Genomic DNA, 5,021 nt, shown 5'->3' with positions numbered 1-5,021 from the left:
TTTTTTTTAATTTAAAAATAGAAAAACAAACTTACATTTCCATTGCTGTGAGTACTTGTTTTGAAACCAAATTTGATGTCCTATTTTACCCTGAGCTATAAATTTACTTCTAAACCCTCAAGAAAAAAAAGTATTTTTTTTAGCTTAATCAACTCAGTGTGCTTAGATGTATATATATTTTGACTTAGGAGGTTTGTGTAAATTTGTTCCACTTTTTTTGCATCTCTCACATGATATAGGAATCTGAGGGAATGTTCAATCAAATGGCAATTAGTTATTTTCTTTTGTCTAAAAAAGTTACAGTCATTTAAAATTCAATGACTTGTTCACATAATTTTAAGAAGGAATGTGCTCTTCTGAATGTGGAAGCTCTAGAGATGTTGCTAACAGTAAGAACATCTACTGTTGAGTGTGTGGTTCAGTTCCCAAAATTGACACATTTACCAAGTGACTAAAAGTGTTATAATATTTCTTGGCTTCACTTCTTCCATATGTCTTATGGGAAAAATCATTCTGTGCTCTGATGCAACAGTTGCAAGTCTCTGAATGAGAGAAAATTTAGAAAGATATGTTAGAAGGTATTTTTGATGGGAAGGTTGAGATGATTTTATGTAGATAGTTGTCTTGTATAGAAAATCAGCTACTTATTTTAAAACTAAAAAATATTTAAGACATACAATAATCACTTTAGTTCTGGCAATAGCTGGATTAACCCTCACCCTAACTGTAATAACCCTAACCCCTAAACTATAATAAGAGTGAAAAATAAATAGTAAGAATAGTTGTCAATAAAATAAAATATTCCTATACTCTGGAGACAAACTTGTACTACTTTAGTTGGGCATTTTGTTTCAGAACATATGGTTTCAGTAAAGGCAACAGCATCGACAATGAAAAGGAATTACAATGGAATGAGCATGAGATTGGCAAAATAATGACACCTCTGTCCCGAAACAACATCTATATCTTAAATCCCAACACCTTTGAATATGTTACCTTACATGGCAAAGGTAATTCATGTTGAGATGAAATTAAGATTGTTAACCAGTTGACCTTAAATTGGGGAGATTAATTGGATTTTCTGGGTGGCCCAATGGAATTACAGAGATCCTTTAAATGGGGAAGAGGGAAATAGAAGAATCAAGTGATATGATTTGAGAAATACTTGGCCAACATTTGCTGGCTTCAAAGATGGTAGGAGGCCAGGAGGCAAGGAATTCAGGCTGACTCTAGAAACTGAAAAAAGCCAGGAAGTAGATTCTTCCCGGAGCCTCCAGAATAAACTGTTTACTGACACTGGTGAGATTCATTACGGGCTTCTGTCCTTTGGCACTGTGGGATGATGAATGTGGCGCTAAATTTGTGATAATGTATTGCAGGTAGGCAAAGGAAACCAATATGGTTCCCTACTTTGGTCTTTGGAACAAAGAACAAAGAAGTCATGAGTGGGAAATAGGAACATTTCTTGGCAAGTGTTATATTGTGTGGTTCCAAAAAGTGGGACTGGACCTAGACCAACTCACCATTCACCAAACAATTGAAGTATCTTCTACAGTCAAAGCTTCCTTTCTTATCCTTTTAACTTCATCTAAGTTCAGTTTTTCAGAATGTTCCAAACCATAGTTCCTCTGCCATATGACAGTCAGCCACAAACATGGACATAAACGGAGAGCTCTGATATTACATTATGACTAGAAGGGGGCTAGCACATTAACAAAAAGAATCTCCAGTGGATAAACCATCTATGGAAGATATTCCCTTCTCTATCTTGAATCCTATTCATTGATTTCAACTCTATCCTTCACCAAGTTTCCCCACAAGATAAGCTGAACTCGAATGATCCAATATAGTGGCCACTCACTGCATGTGGCTGTGGGCACATGGAACATTGTGAGTCCTGGGATCTGAGAGACCAAAATAGACCCCACTCTGTCGACTAACTTGGACCCCAAGGTTAAGGAGACAAAAATAACCTACTGGTCGAGGGTTAAGGGCTAGGCTGGAATGACAATTTCCTAAATTCCTGTGGCTTCCAGAACCATACCCTTGCTAAACTCCCTAACAAGAGGAGAGATCAGACGTCTCCCAATTCTGGTGTACAAACCAGACCAGTATAACTGATTGGATAGAGGACCACCCTTATAAACACTCTTTTGTGATAAGCAACTGTAGTCCTTATGCCAGTTTCAGCTAGCCTATAGAAGCTGTGCACAAATTGGATTTGGGTCCTATAGTTCACATTTTATGTGAAGAGCCAAATTGTAGCTCATTTTAATGCAAAAACCATGCCCCAAGGTGAATATGAGACTAACGTTATGTATATGTTTACCCATTGTGCATGCACTTACCCCCATCATAAATACATACAGCTTTCCGCCAAAACCTGCTGAATATGTGTAACTCCACTGAGTAATACAGAACCCGTGAGATTCTGTGTAAAACCTAACCTGCCTCTTCCATCTTTGAAGACAGAGTACTTTGGTCCACACCAGAGACTATCCTCCCAAGTATACAAACTGATATCACCAGTAAAGCTGTCCTTTCTACTATATAACCATCCTGGTCTTCTTTTGGACAGCAATCCAAATTGAAATGTGTTTTATGTGCAAAATACACACCAGATTTTAATGACTTAGTACAAGAAAGAGAATGTAAAATATCTCAATAATTTATAAAACATTATTGACATATAGCCAAGCACTGTAGCACTTGACTATAGTCTTAGTTACTTGGGAGGTTGAGACAAGATAATCATTTGAGGCCAGGAGTTAGAGGCTATTGCATGCTATGATCATGCCTGTGAATGCCACTGCACTCCAGCCAGGGCAACTTAACAGAGCGCTTCTCTTAAATAATAATAATTATAATAAAATTATTTACATAATGAAATGATCATATTTTGTGTATATTGGCTTATATAAAAATATGTTACTGAATTTGGCTTCACCTGTTCTTTTTACTTTTTAAAATGAGGTTATGGGAAAATTTAAAATCATGTGCATGGCCCCTGTTTATGGCTTGTGTTATGTTTCTGTTGGATGGTGCTAGTCTTGAATTAATATTGTAAGTGATCATCTCCCCATCTACGAACCTCTGCAAATTAATTATCAGCCAACATTGGTAATGTTGGCCTTAGAATTTTGAAATTTCAAACTATAGATGTAATCACAGAAAGGACCTTCTGGAAATCATACCACAGTGTTTAAAATATAGGAATGGCTGTGCTTCATGCCTATACCCTCTCCAAGCTGACCTTTGAGAAATTCTGATACATGATTCTCTTCCTATAGAGAACTTACAGTGAGTTATTCAAATGGAATTAAGAAAATATAAAGACACCATGGGAAAAACCCTCTCCCTTTCAGTGGTTCTTTTTAAGATTTTCACTTTAATGTCTCATTTTATGTGCTTTAAAATGACATTAAAAAAATTTTTGGAAAAAAAGCATCTGTTTCTTCCTTTAGACTTCTGAATGTAAAATGAACATCTTTGGGAATTTCGGCAAATGATCCACTATTCGTCTTAACTGAATGTGTAGGAGACAGTGGTATTCATCGACTCTTGCCTTCATTTAACAAAATGATTTAGTGCTTTCTTGGTATGAGACATATTGCCAGTACAGAAGACCTGATGCTTGTCCCTTACAGCCTTCTTATTTTTAGTAAGGGAAGCTTGGTGCCATAGACCTGTTGTCTTTCTAGTCTGGATGGTGCTACAGAAGTGCCTTTAAAAAGGACAGAAGTTTCTTTGGCATTTTGAGTCCTTAAAAAGGAGGCCTCTAATGTGTCAAGGATTATTTTCAGCACAGACATGTAAGCTCCATCTGTGGAAGGTAGTGGATGCCCCACTCACATTCCCTTGGCCATTCTCCGTTTGCCAGCAGGTATACTACAGCGTTCACAGCCAGCAGGTGTACTGGCGTGTCTGGCTTCCTTCTTCTCAGCTCAGGACTGGCTCTGTCCCTAGGGAACTTACTCAGCTGCATGTGGGTCAAAACCCCTCAGACAGCCCTTGGACATGGAAGAAGGGAGTCAGAGATCAAATGCCTCCTTCCCTGGGGCGGGGGTGTGTTTCCAAGACCCCACCTTCCTTCCCAGGGATGAGAGTGACTAAACCTCCGCTTATTAACACATCCCCTTTTATTTCTCTAACTCTCACTCCCCACTTCCCCATTGGGCTTCTTGGATAAGCTCTTGCATAAATAAGCCCGCTACACCCAACTCCTGGTCTCGGGTTGACCCCTGGGGGAACTCAGATTAATATATCTGTAAGAACAATCTATGGCAAGATTTTCAAGCTGATGTTGGCAGAGTTTCAAAACTGGCATATTTTTTCAAATTGTGCTATGAGCACACTTCAAATATCACAATTTCATTTTAATATTGTATAACATTAGCAACACATGGAATTATGGCATATTAAGCATTGCAGTGTCATGTGATGGAATTTCTTTAGAAAGCATTAGGGGAAAGGTGATGGGGAGAAACCATGAGTCCCATACACAGTTAAAAACCTCCCTTTAATATATTCATTAGAGCTTTGCGCAGTGGCAGTATCGTAGCCAATGAGGTTTATCCGAGGCGCAATTATTGCTAATTGAAAACTTTTCCCAATACCCCGCCATGACAACTTGAAATATAGTCGGCCTTGGCAATTTTTGACAGTCTCTACGGAGACTGAATTAAAAAAAAAAAGAAAAAAATATATTCATTAGAAAGCCTCCTCATCTTACAGTGTTTCAAACTTTGGGGCATGCGTCTTGCTTTTTATGGAATGGGAGCATATCAGAGACTCTAGTCACTGAGCTCACTGATAGCCTTAGGGACTTTAATCCCTAAACCTTCTGGGGACAGATCAAAAGACTGGTTTCTCCACAGAGATGTAAATTATGCAGGAACTGGAAGAGAAGTGGAGGGTATTACTTGATGAAACTTTGATCAGATCCTTCTATACTAAAGTCAATATAGATGGGATTTCCAAAGATTTTATTATGTTGGAAAATGTCTGCATATGCAAATATG

The 5,021-nt window shown here is 38.0% G+C and overlaps 1 non-coding gene across 1 annotated transcript; it reads left to right on the top strand.

Annotated features, from left to right (window-relative positions):
- The first annotated feature begins 4,535 nt into the window (after positions 1-4,535).
- Positions 4,536-4,676, top strand: LOC119468601. The gene has a single exon (XR_005197306.1). It is a non-coding gene; the product is annotated as a U4 spliceosomal RNA (small nuclear RNA).
- The last annotated feature ends 345 nt before the right edge of the window (positions 4,677-5,021 follow it).

Source organism: Cebus imitator, unplaced genomic scaffold, assembly GCF_001604975.1.
Source record: "Cebus imitator isolate Cc_AM_T3 unplaced genomic scaffold, Cebus_imitator-1.0 Scaffold455, whole genome shotgun sequence".
In the NCBI taxonomy this organism is placed as follows: domain Eukaryota; kingdom Metazoa; phylum Chordata; class Mammalia; order Primates; family Cebidae; genus Cebus; species Cebus imitator.
Note: the sequence above shows the minus strand (reverse complement) of the source record. Positions and strands in the feature narration are given on the sequence as shown.